This window comes from Strongylocentrotus purpuratus, unplaced genomic scaffold (genome assembly GCF_000002235.5).
Source record: "Strongylocentrotus purpuratus isolate Spur 01 unplaced genomic scaffold, Spur_5.0 spur5_scaffold_16, whole genome shotgun sequence".
NCBI lineage: Eukaryota > Metazoa > Echinodermata > Echinoidea > Camarodonta > Strongylocentrotidae > Strongylocentrotus > Strongylocentrotus purpuratus.
This window is the reverse complement of record NW_022145601.1, coordinates 22205975-22220019: the sequence shown is the minus strand read 5'-3', so window position 1 is coordinate 22220019 and position 14045 is coordinate 22205975. Positions and strand designations below refer to the sequence as shown.

The 14045-nt window shown below is 38.0% G+C and overlaps 1 protein-coding gene across 7 annotated transcripts in view; it reads right to left on the bottom strand.

Moving 5' to 3' along the window:
* LOC763766 (ephrin type-A receptor 4a) overlaps positions 1-13487 on the bottom strand; it is a 42128-nt gene extending 28641 nt beyond the window's left edge. For all 7 annotated transcript variants that reach the window (XM_011683468.2, XM_011683472.2, XM_011683478.2 and 4 more), the window contains exons 1-2: positions 13312-13487; positions 5271-5579 (exon numbers count right to left, since the gene is read on the bottom strand). The gene's annotated coding sequence lies outside the window, so the exon portion shown is untranslated. The remainder of the gene's footprint in view (positions 1-5270; positions 5580-13311) is intronic.
* Positions 13488-14045: the final 558 nt, after the last annotated feature.

The following is a 14045-nucleotide window of genomic DNA, read 5'->3' as shown; positions in this document are numbered from 1 at the left end:
AGTAGTTTCTTAAAAGTCTCTCAGGTTTCACCCAGCTATCATGACTTGACCCCTCACAGGTTTTGTCTTTATAGGCCTGTCTTCACTAGCTCGAGATTGCCAAATATCCCGCTGTTTGAACTATCCCGATAGCAAACTATCCAGCTAATTTGCGTCTTCATCAGCCCGAAGTTGCTATTAGCGGGATATTTGGTCGGGATTGTCATCCCAAGATATCTTGGGATAGTTTGCAAAATATCCCACTATTTGGCAAAATATCCAGTTATTCGTCCAGTGCGTCTGCAGACCGAAGACTCGCACTATGGGTGAATGCCGAGTAAAATATCTTGAGATAATTTCTCAAGGTCCAGTTTCAAGTTTCGTGGTCGAATCTCCAACTGATGAAGACGCGATTTGTAACTTCGGGATTATTTCCCAAATCAGAAATAGCGGGCTATTTGGCAATCTCGAGCTGATGAGGACAGGTCTTATGAGAAGATGAGACAGGCGTGAGTCAGGCAAGGAGACTAAATTCCCCTTCCCTTTTTTTTTTGATGACCTATCGAACGATTTGGGAAACCCGAACCTAACAAATACTCCACTAGCATCTTCAAGAGGGGGAGGGGAGGGGTGTGATCCTCAATGCCTATTTGGACAATGAAATTACCACGGTAATTGGTTACCCTCAAATCTTCAATACCACCATTTTTCCCTTCCCCGTTCTATCTGGTACTGCATCCTTCATCTTTAGTTCTATCCTCAAAAAGTCATTTTACCAACCAGTTTGCAGTACTTCTTTGTGCATATTATACCTCACATTTCTCCATAGTCTATTTCCATTGGAATCTGTATGATTGTTCAAATATGAGAGAAAAGAGGTGTCCGAGTACTTTCTCTCGCTCCCTCTGTGAAAGACATTGTTCGACATCCCTAATAGGCATGTCAAAAGGGAGTAATTACCGGAGTGCAAATATGATTTTCTTCTTTCAGTCCCGGGTGTCTCCTTTTGCGTTGGTTAAAGTGCACTCTGGTCAGGTGTTAAGTCACACATTATTAATGGTGAAGATGTAATTGAGACAGGGAATGGGGAAATCCTAGATGCTAGGAGCCATCAGGTCAAATTCTTGGAGCGATTGCAATCATGTTTTCAGCTAGATGGTATTGCTATAAAAAAAAAGACCCTTCAAGAAAATCAGAACAAATTGAAACAACTATTTTATAACATGTATAGGGCCGACAAGTACATGTGGATGAATGTGAAAAGTGATAAGAAACGCGGCAGGATTATCGTGGATTAGAATTTGAGGGGCAGGGAAAAATACTACCCTATATTACAGAATGAATGCATGTCCGAGTAAAAAATAACCGCATCTAGCTGGGTCTAGATCTATATCTTCAATATCCAAGAACATTCCTCACAAAGGTTTGTTTGTATTGCTGTCTTTCATATCTTGAGTAATCACTCAATCTCTACAGTAATACATCTCTTCTCCATCCATCATTTCACTTTAAATCTTCAGGTTTTGTTTCTTCCTCCCTCGATCCCTCCGTCCAGTCCATCGATCTTACCCCTCCCCCCTTTGATTTAATTTCCTGTTCCAGCCAGAGAGTTTGACCTCCTCTTCTGCCATTCTATACTGTATGGCATTCTCTTGCTCCATGCATAGGCATTCCTCACTGGTGAAATACACCACAGTATGCAGGTGATTTACACCAAAGTATGCAGGAGAAATACACCAAAGAGTATGAAGGTGAAATACACCGAAGTATGCAGGTGATATACAAGACAGTATGAAGGTGAAATACTCCACAGTATGCAGGTGAAATACACCACAGTATGCAGGTGATATACATCAAAGTATGAAGTTGATATACACTGAAGTATAAAGGTGATGTACACCAAAGATGACAGTTTGCAGATGATATACACCCAAGCGTATGGAATAAAAGCAGATTCCTTCTCTAAAGTCCAAAATGCCACTGATTTATTAATTTGGTGCTGATATGGGTAACAATAATCTAGGATTAATTCTTTGTTGGTGTTCCATGTATTATCAAAATTACTCAAATCACTGAAAGACTTCACAACTGAGCAAGCAGAGATAAAACCCAACTTTCTAATCTTGAAATGCATGCATTTGAGCATTCAAATACATTTACACACAGAGAGCTACTAGCAACATTTGGAAAAGTATATTAAACCGGGCTGATTTCTCCACGAGATGAAATAAGATCGAAAGCTAGAGGAGGGATGCATCATAAAATGATAAAATTTCACCCAAAGAGGAAAATTTGAGAAGAGAATATATAATTAATCAGTCTGCATTTCTCAAATCAGGAGCAAGTCTCTATAAAGCTCATCCATTACGCTTATTTTCCACATTTTTCTCCTTTTTCACAACACTACCAAATTGTAAATCTTGAACTCTTGTATAATTTTGTTGCACCCCTACATAGGCCTACTTCTATTCCTTTTATGATAGCTACTATGTCTTGTTTTATGTGCATAAATATGTGATGTTTTTCATGATGAAGATGGCAGGTATACGAGATACACCTAAGAATAGCGAAATAATGGGGGGTGAATCACGAGCATCAAATGACTTGCAACAATTATCCTTTCCCTACTAACAAGGTAACCATCTTGTCTTATAGCCTTGAACTTTTTCTTTACCAGCCACCATTTTCCTCCTCTTCTCCTCTCTCCATGCTTCTTAATGAGCGCCATGCTCTGCCAGAATGCTTTGCTAAGGTTTACCATATCTGATAAACGACCCACTTAGCGTTCTAATAGAGTCATTAGGTGCAAGACGCAAGAAGGAAGAAGGCCAAAAAAAAGTACACGTTCCCCCCCTTTTGTGGAGGCTGAGTCAATATTGGGTGAGCCTTGAAGAGCCTGGCGTAATGAACTTGGGATGAAGCTGTGGAGACCAGGTTTACCAGGTTGTCACATTACCCCAAGAACGTGGATCCAGTCGGTATCTATCATTACATACCTTCGTCTACAAACCCACCTTGGTATAGACCTATGGCCCATTCAGACTCGAGGATATTTTACAAAACTCGTTTAAAGAAACGTAACTTGAAACATCACCATTGTATAGCAAAAGGGCATATATACACACTTGATAATAACATGGTATAAAGAAGTAGCGTATATATTTAAAGAAGCTAGTTTCGAAAAGGTCAGTTGATCAGTTGTGTGGCAGGTGGCCAATCATCATAAGCCCCATCCAGTTTTACAATTTTATGTTCAGGCAAGAATGGGACTCTTTTTTATCAAGGTCTTGTTCAAAACGATGCTCGAACATGCGTTTCCCTATATGGCATTTCATTTTACCATATTTATTTAAACAACATTCTGACTATAAAAAATAGAAAGGTATTATTACGTAGCTACAGGATTCTCATATAGGGACGCGATGAATTTTGATAGTCTGAATGGAGGGGCCAGACTATTACCAGTCTACACTGATAATGTACATTGAACCATGTATGATGATCCAGAGCAATTTACTCAAGTTTCCTTGGACTGCTTGTACAAGGGGATACATTTTGACAGATGCTCATTATGAAGTTTTGTAAACTATAGTACATGTATGTGCAGCTGAACAAAATGTGGCTGGGTCTTGAGGGACAGAAGCTACTTTTGATCTTCCTTTTAACCCAACGACTGCAGAATTCATTCATTTCCATAGGCTTAATGCAGGGACCACCCGGTTCCAGGAGACAAAGTGTTAAGAGGCTTTGACTTTTCTCTAATGTTGTACTTTACATCCAAGGTGAATGGATAGCAGCGATAGAAGACACAAGGAAGAACTTAAGAAGAAAAGAGAGAGAGAGAGAGAGAGAGAGAAGAGGTGACAGAGAGAGAGAGGGGGTAAGAGAGATGGCTATGGAGAGTGGTGGAAAAAGAGAGAGAGAGAGAAAGAGATGGAGTTGGAAGACAATAATACAGATTGCTCTATAAGAATTAGGGTAAAAGGTATCAAAATATACAGAGAGAGGGATCAAGAGAGAGGGATCAAGAGAGAGAGAGAAAGAGGGATGAAAAGGAGAGAGAGGGAGAGAGAGAAAGAGAGATGAATAGCCTCGTTCAGATAAGCTGCAGTATTAAAACCATGTAGATTTTTTTTTAAAATCAAGACATAATCGTTAATACGCTTCACATACCTGTAGTATATAACACACAATTCATAGAATATGTGTAAGACCTTTATTGCAGGCAGTTGACATTCATTTACACTTTAAAAAAAACCCCGCAGTTTACCATTTCACATCGGAACGAGCCGTAAGGGAAGGGTGAGACGATGCAAGGTTGCCCTTTCATCTCTAGCTTGCTTTCCCCATGCCTTTCACTCCCACTCTGCCCTTCATATCCCCTTACTATCAGATCCAAAGCGTATATTCTCTCTATCTCATCCACCCCCATTCCTCCTTCCATTTTTTAATCCAAGGTGTTGAAAAGACATTTCTGACACCGTGACCTTATTCCAAACACCCCATTAATCTCAATTCGCACGTCATCTTCTTGTTATTCGTCCCCGCCCGCCCTAAGAACCCCCTCCATCCATCAGTAACCAGGCCGGGAGATGGCACCAAACCGAATTCTCTGTTATTCCGTGCCCTGCAAAGCGTGCCGAGGAAAATACACGCAGACTTCACTCGCAATAAACATTCAAACAAACGAGACAAGATTAAAGAATAAACTGTTTGGATGGGGAGTGTTTTTGCAAGATGGTCGCATCTGGCTTGCGTGCTAGGTTAAGAAGTGGGTCGTGTTTTTTCTGGGGTGCGATGTTAGGCGTTACATGTCAGATATTTTAAACGCATCACTTCGTCTTCATCATGTCAATGACAAGCAAACAATGACATAAGTTCTGATCCTCTGCTTTTTCATCCAGAGCTACTCTCTAACTTATGATCTGCCATCAAATATTGGACATTTTTTAATCTCCTAAAGCAAAACAAACCTTTATTCCTAAATTGTAATTTCCCATTCTTTTAGGATTCTAATACTTAAATTTTACATGTAAATGTCTCTTTTTCAATTGGGAAAAATCCAAGGTGGTAAAAACACAGGGTCTAATAAAGTCAATTCTCAATTAACTCTTTGTTTGAGATGGATTAAAACTCTAGACTGCCAAATTGCTTGGAAGATACGATGCATGGACGCAACATGTACAATGTGCTTGTGAAAAACTTCAACTATGGCATTCCAGTTTGTGTTCCATTGGTCGACTAAAGCAGGTAAAGGGTTATTTTTTTGTAAATTATCTTGAAGGTCTTACCTGAGGAGAAGGTTGTAGCGTTGACGCCAGCATAATTATCCACCGTGCCCTGGCTCGAGACCTCATTGTACGAATGCACCTTGAACTCGTACGTCGTATGCGAAGATAACCTGCTCACGTTGACCTCGTAGCCTTGACCGATTCGCTGGATGGACGAGAACTGGACGTCTGCCGGACATCGCTTACAGTCGATTCTGAAGTCTATATCGGTCCGGCCGCCAAGATTTTCGGGATTGCGCCACGTTAACGTGACGACGGATGATTTTTCGTCGACTACCGCAGTGAGGGATGTGGGTGCTGATGGGGGTGCTGTGAATGAAAATAAAATAGAAGATTGGTTTTTATAATCATGAATGTTCCTTCTACATTATTATGAACTTACAAGACTGCGACACGTAGCTCCAGCTTCAATATACATGTAATTTAACAACAATTATTCATACTATTTCGTCTTCTATAAGAATCATTTCACATTAATGCACATGAAAAGGAAAGTAAATAACTCATGTTAATACTAGAAATATATACATATGTGTCATGATGAATTTATACGATTGCATCAGATCAATTACGGAGCGAAATCCTTGTGTATTATTTAGATTTTTGGCAACCGAGAAGGAAACTGTCTAGATTTTTAACAAGGGTGAAAAGGGCAGGGGCTACATTAAGGTAATGGATTCTTAGAGTAACTTGTTCAGTTCTATCTGATCTTCAGACAATGTCGGCTCATACATTTCAAGATCGTTTATTTTTTCTCCCAGACATATTGCAGTTTAATGAAGCTTTTTCATTGCTATGACTGGACATGTTAAACATTCATGTAGCAAGCGAGAGGCAATCAAGGACATTATATTGGTCTGTAAATCACCGAGGAAGAACGTGTCTAAATTGTACAGTCACTTTCACCTCCAGGCAAAGTTGTTTTAGTTGAGAAGAGAAAGAGGAAAGGGAAATCTTCTCTTGACCAAATGTATCTTAGGATTGGAGACGTCTTGTCTCTGGGAACATTGTGATACATGATCGTCTAAAAGACAGAGTGGCGAGCCCTCCAACATCCCCATTAGAAGGCAGTATGCTCCCCATCGTATTTTCATTAAACTTGGAGACAGTCGTTGGCGGTCGGGGGGGGCGATTTCACTGCGAATAAATCCAACTTTGATGAGGAGGAGAGTTTGTTTTAATCTTTTTCTATGAACTTTCGAACCCGACTCTAAAAACAGCAAATGTCAGAGAGTTAAATGGATTAAGCATGGAACTGTATCTTCTTCATTTTCTATGAATATTCGAGAATGAAACCTGCATTTCGGTTGCACAAGACAAATGTTTCATATCCTCAAAATATGCAGGATAACGAGGCAAGAGATTGCAAATGCATAGAGATATTTTCCCCAATATTTTGTCTGCATATTTTTTATTTATCTTTGTTAGGTAAGAAAGTCGAGCAAGGAAGGGACATTTAAAATTCCATGATCCTACAAGAAGGTTACAGGACAACCGTATCAGCTATTTTTTTAGATAAGAAACAATTTGTGATGGGGAAGAAGAAAAAAGGATTTTTAAAATGCAAAAATATGGGTTTAATTCTCCCAATATTTTACCTGTTGGTTTCATTTATGAAGCCCACAGTTTCAAACTGGACTTCTAGGACGAACAGAGTTGATATGTATGTATATCTGTCTTTTATATGGAAAATAGACCAATCCAAACCAAGTTTATCTAAGTTAGATGTGGAAGTGGAGTAAGGAGAGGAAATCTAAATGCTATCCTCGTACAAGAAGATTCTTTCCCTCTCATGACATCATCCTCTTAGATTGCCTGTCTGTCTGGGATAGGGGCCTGTCTACTATCTATTTGAGAGGTGAGTGGTACTATTTTTACAGGGAGTAGTCTGAAGATCAAGGATGTCTATTCTTATCTGAGAAAGGGTAACATTCTTGACATCTTCATCTTCCAACAGTTGGTGTCTGGGTAGATGGATAAGGGGAGAGTGGTGAGCAAGATGCAATGTGCATTGTCTGTTAAGAGTTAGAAGGGGCTTATCATCAAATGCTTTTTCAATATAAAGTTAATGTCTCCTGGCTTTCATCAGACAATAATATGATGTTTTGCTGTATTTTAACCTCCCATCCTCTCATCTCTGTTTTAAATGGATGATTGATGGATATTTTTCTTAAACCATTGTCTACTGGAACTGGGTGGCTCTTATATTAAGCCTATGGCAATGAGGGGATTCAGAAATCATCGGGTTAAGTTGAATAGAAACGAGTAATGGTCATTCGATACTAAAGGCACTGACATAGTAGTGAACCCTGCAGCTACTGTTCCAGGGACCACCTTATAAACCCCTGAACCATATTGTCTCCTATAAATGTTTCTTTTTCATATTTCAGATAGATAAAGATGGGAGGGGAGAATCTCAAATGTCAATGAAATCAATGTAGATTCTAACAAGATAATGAAAGATATCTGAGCAGGATTATTCCAATTTTGTACAAACATATGGGAAGGAAGTCGACTGTTATAGAACCCAGTTCGTGTTCTGATTTTCACGTCCTAAAGCTAATCTGATAATTATCAAAGACATTATCAGGACCCTGTTTCATCAAACTTGTTATCAATTCCAAATGCTCAATTTCCATGACAAATTTACTCTCAGTCAATTTAAATGCCATGGTTTCATAAGCTTATGACAGTGATTATAACTTTTTATTGATAACAAGTCTTATGAAACCTGGCCCTGATATGAGTCAGAATGGTATGACCTATTACCCTTCAATAATGAAGTAAGTTAGCACCCTTCTAGCACTCATCTCAATATGCATCATTTACTGAGTACCAGAAGGTCGTAATTAGCTCCTCCACTCTTTATATGGAGTTAGCTTCCTTTAAGCACTCAAAAAATCAGATCAAAGCTTATCATATCAACTGCTGAGTGCAAGAAAGGCAGTAACTTCAAATACTTTCACATAGATTTACTGCCCTTTTAACATTCAAAACATTATGAAAATGCTCGTCACATCATCTGCTGACAGCAAGAAGGGAATAAACTGTTAATTACTTTTCCATAGAGTTACCGCCCTTTTTGGCTTTCAGCAGATTTTTTGAATAACCAATATTATCTGCTGAGAGGTAGAATGTCATTAAATCCAACACCTATGTAGTTAACGCCCTTCTGGCTCTCAGCACACGATATCACCTCACAGCTGTCACTGGGGAGGTGGTCCTCGATCTAAACATCATTTCAAAGACTGTCATGACTCGATTCATCACTCTCAAATAGTAATCTTGGGAAAAGAGGTTTACTTTGATACAATTTCTAGCTGATAAGGGGCGAGGCCGGGCGCCCCAGGGATCACATCCATGTGCATGCACATACAACGCCCCTTTCGCGGTGAAGTGATTTCCTGAACACTACATCTTTGATGGTGTTTACGTAGATGATTGCTAGAGGTGACAGCTAGCATAGGGATGGGAAAGGGTGGGAAGGGGATGGGGATATATCCTAGTTCAACTTCCATTTGATACTTTAATACTGCAATAAAAACTCTGTGATCAGTTATGCAAAATACAGGCACATATCCATCCTTGTACTAAATGAGGAACTATTTGTAAAATGTTCTAAATTTCAAGGAATATGGCCTATGTAGTTTTATTTAACAGATACTTATGATAATTCCTTTAAGGATCACATAATCAGGGAAATTGATGGATAAATGCATGTATCATAATCATTATTCAAGACAGCCCAATGTATACATTAAATGGAAACCATCACAGATGAAAATCCATTAAATAATTATTTAACATATATATGACTCAACTTTCCTTTAAAGTTGAACCCCATTGCAATGCGAAAGTGTTTAACCCATAGCAAGGATGTGTTGTTACAAAGAAGTTTCTTTAGGCACCCTTGTTTGTTATGGATTTCATATTTAAGACATAATATTTTGGAGGAATTTTCAAACAAAGTCCTTAAAACTGGCTGGGTAATCCCTCAAGATGTAAACCCCTGATTAAAAAGTCATCACCGTGTCCCTAGTGATATGACCTCTTGACCCCCAGACTGATGAACTCTGACCTTACAGGTGACTACTCATCAAGTTCATGAATTCCAAGTTGATGTTGTCATGGCGATAAGATCTCTCAAAGGCTAGTTTAGTACTAAGCAGGGGAGTAAAACAAGATCTGAACTTCAAGTAAGCGTAAGCCTATTCAGTAATTTTGCTGTTCATTCTTTGCAATAAGCATAACATCCATTCCAAAAAAAAAATTCAGAAAATGTTATTGATAAAACATGAAAAGGATTGACAAAATAAGAATTAAAAATGAGCAAGAAAAATAATTTATTCTACTTTGAATTAAAAGTAATAAGCAAATATTATAATAAAATTAATTTGTGGTTTCCGTTGCTGCTGGAGCTATTTCTACAACCGCCTTCCTCCAGAAATTTTTCTAATTACAGAAATAAAACATGATTTACTTCCCTCTGACTGGACATACAGCTTAGGCGAAGGAAATAACACAGACACACGGATACCCAAAGACATTAGTCCTCAACCAAATCAGTAACATCTTTGCGAATTATTCAACAGTCGGTGACATTTGAGGCATCCCTCGGCTCAGTGGACAAGGAAGGACTGGGAAGAAGTCCCTAGGTATTCATTCCTCATACACACTTGATTAGCCGTGCCCTTACTCCCTCCCTCTCTCTCCCTGGCGATACCCATCCGTCACAAAGTCGTCTTTACGATGAGACAAAGAAGCGGCTACATTCCTATTTTCATCCTCCCCTTTGTCTCCAAAAAGCATCTCGATCCCCAGCTTATTATCAATCACATTAGACATGTCGTTTGTTACTTTACGCTGCCCTTTATCGTTCACTTGTATGTTTTGTTTGAGAGAGTACATGTATGCTGTTTGTTACTTTACGCTGCCCTTTTATCGTTCTCTTGTACCTTGTGTTTGAAAGAGTACATGCTGATTGCTACTTTACACTGCCCTTTAACTTTAACCAGCTTGTTTTCTAAATGTCATTTGTTACTTTACACAGCCCTGTAACATTAGCTTCCACAATTTATTTGAACAAATACATGTTGTGTATTACTTTATGTTGCCCTTTAATGTTTCCTTGCACATTCTTTTGGATGAGCACATTATGACATGTCATTTATTACTTTAAGGGGCCCTTTTTATTTTTTTCTTGCACGTTTCGTGTAAATGAATACTGGCTTGTGAACTCAACATATTTGTGCTGCGAGGTACATACACAGAAGACGGATGATAAGTCAAAGAGCAGATAATGTTGATTGAAACTTTAAGCTGCCCTTTGACATTAACTTGCATGTTTTGTTTAAATGCGTAAATTTCATTGTTACTTTGTGTTGCCCTTTAACGTTTCCTTGTGTGTTCTGTTTGAAGGAGTGCCTGTCGTTTGTAGCATTAAGCTGCCCTTTAAGGCTTCCTTGCACGTTTTGTTTGAATGAGCGCATTTGACATGTCATTTATTACCTTGCGCTGCCCTTAAACGTTCTATTACACATTTTGTGTAAATGAGTTCTGGCTCGTGAACCTAACATGTCTGAGCTGTGAGTGATGTGTACTCAAGATGGATGATAATTCACAGAGCAGACCAACAATTTGTACAAAAACAAAAAACTTAATATAACCCAAAACACAACATGGATGAATTAGCTGTTAAGGTCAGTAACATAATGACTTTTCCAGATCTAAATTCATGCATCATTAAATACTTAATAAACACCCTACATAAACTCTCGTTTCTTTTCACATTATTGCTCAAATTTTTATTTTTCAGATTTAACCCTTGTATTAAACTCAATACTGACAGTTTCATAACTATGAATTTGGGAACATCTCTGTTTGTTTCTAAACAACATTTAGTAAAAATGAAAATGAAAAATATTATATTGATTGCTAAACAATACATGGTTATTAACCCTACTTTATTCCATATATTGACAGATAAGATAAAAGACCGTGCCCTCTAGGATATAAATCTCTACACCTGTTTCACTGTCTTTACAATTTGTGTTTTCCAATCAGTCATTCCAACTCTATGCAATTCATCTTTGTCTTTTGACCAATAGTTTAAATCAAATCAATTTTAAAATTTGACTTCAGATCCAATATCACAGCTGGTCTGTCATAGACTTTCAATTTTGTCTGAATTATTCTCTAAATCTCCTTGTTTTCCCTCTCGAAACAATTTTAATGCACTAAAACAGACAATCCTATTATTTTTGACAATCTAATAAGTGACTGTATGGAGTGTGTTACAAGACCACATGTTGAGTGTATATGCAGACCCAAGTCTCTGGCCCTCAGTCTGATTTCTTTTATATTATATCAAATAACATCTCTTTTTATAAATATTTTGAACCTTTTTGGACATAAAGTGGGATCTTATCTAAATAACTCTTGTCATTCAACAAGGAAATTGGTTCTGTAGGTTTGTTTCTTCTGTGAACAGGGCAAACCAAACACTGTCAATGAAAATATGATGAATTGAAGGAATCCCGAGGAGTGTGTACAATGTATAGAGAAATATTATATTTCACCAGTGAAAAAATACTCCAAAGAAAACGAAGAAACCTTGAAACATTCTTTTAAACATCATAATATCATCCCGAATAGAAATCAACAGATACCCACTAAGAGCGGGACAAGTTTTGGCTCTGTAAAAAATCGTATGAATTCTTATTCAATTTCTTTCTCTATATTTTTATTCCCTATCCATTAATTTTGTTACAGTTTATATACTGCAGCTAGATTTCATTATCAATGTTTGCCTAGCTTTCAGAGTGAAAGTGTAGGCAAATTGAGAGAGTCATCATGTTATCAATCTTAGCTTTTGAACATACTTTTGTGAGATGGTAAAAAGCAAATTGCATCTAGGGAGAGTTAGCTCTGTATAGAAAATGTATGAGTTAGCACAATTCTGGCTCCCAATAGTTATGAAGTATTTGAGTATCCCTCTCCTAATAATAGTGGAAAAAGCCCCAAATATATCCCCAAATTAATTTTCTCAGAAATTCCCGCTTCCTACAAGAAAAATATACAATCCTTCCGAATGCAACAATGAATGGAGAACCAGTTCACGGGCCAAACATTACTAATGAAATTAATCGCAAAGTCAATCCCAAATATTACAGTCCTTCCACTAAAATCACGCCTAATTCCGAAGGGACGGCCAGTCCTAAACCAGTCTTTTCGTGACCACAAACATGGGGAAACTCATATCGGTCGGGCCAGCGGGAGGGGAGAAGAGAGAGCGGTGCATGGAAATGACGACGCACAGTCAAAGAGATCTAATTGAGAAACATGCGATACTACAAAACAAATAGTGAGCTCACGCACGCATATTTACACGAGAAAAAGACACAATAACTGTGGATAAGGTACAAGGCGGTAACTCAGCCGGGACCTAGGGAAGTCTTTTGGAGTCCGGTTTCCATGAGTCATGGTCGAAAAGTAAACTTTAATCCAGTTATTCTTTCAAAAAAATAAGAAGAATAAAGGAAGGCAAAAGGAGCTGATTTGAAGCAGTGTATCCAAATACAGCAAATTTCACTCCCCCCCCCCCCCCCCCGATTCTTTATTAAACCAAAATTGGCCTCAGAAAAAGTTCACTGGTATACTGGATGCAAAAGAATAAATATAAGTCATTGGGAATATTTCAATCTCCCCGCTTCCATGCCTGTAAATGTGACTCTAAGGTTCTGGTCCAAAATTATGCTTCTAAATGATGACATCACATCAAAAAATATCTTTGAAAAGTGAAATTGAAACTAATAACAAAACATAAGGGACAGGGACAGATTATTTATGTCCTAAAAATCTGTGAGCTTTTATCGGTGTAAAACATATAGATTCGGTATAAATTTAACAAACTACGGCCTTGCAAATTTACTGAAAAAAAATCACCCCCATTCCATCAATGGGTCAGCCAAGCAAGCCTTCATTCCAAATAGGGAGTACGGACTATACCACTGCAAAAAAGAGGGGTGTTTTGCATCATTACCTGTGCAGGGAGATGACGCTTCTTCGCCTGGCGCTCTGTAGTAGTCTGGGATACAAGTACATCTCGTTACCGCTACTGTGTCTGCATGGCTCTTGGCTGGGCACGGAGAGCATTCCGTTGTACCGATATCCGACTTGAAAGTCCCAATTTGGCATTCTGAAAAGTGAAAAATAATAATGAAATGAGTTATATTAAAACTCTAACAAAACATATCCACCACCAAATATTTTTCTAAATTACCAAATAAAAATGAAGGAGCTAACTGAAATCAAGAGCAGGTAAAAATGTAATCACATTTGAAATATGATACCTCTATGCATTTTCATACTCCTTAGTCCCTATTTACCAAGAGATGATTAGGGTGAAAATAAAGAGTATTTAAGGCATGATTAGGAAGTCAAATTAAGAAGACAAAATAAATGAGGTAGGATTAAAGTACCAAACTTTCCCATAATTCATATAATTTTTGTCGTACGGGAATCTAAGGATGTATTATTCGTGGAATCTTAAAAATCCTCTGTTTCTTCAGCTTTTAAAAGAAAAAAATTGGATAGTGAGAAAGAGGATTACCATCTTCTTTTACACATATGCAAAGCTTTCAGAAGATCAGACAATATTTATATTCTTATCAAGGTAATAAATGAGAAAACACATGTAGGTTTAGATCCTCAAACACACCCGCAAACCATTTTTGTCATGTCGAAAAAGTCATAAATTCAAGTGAGATATTTTCA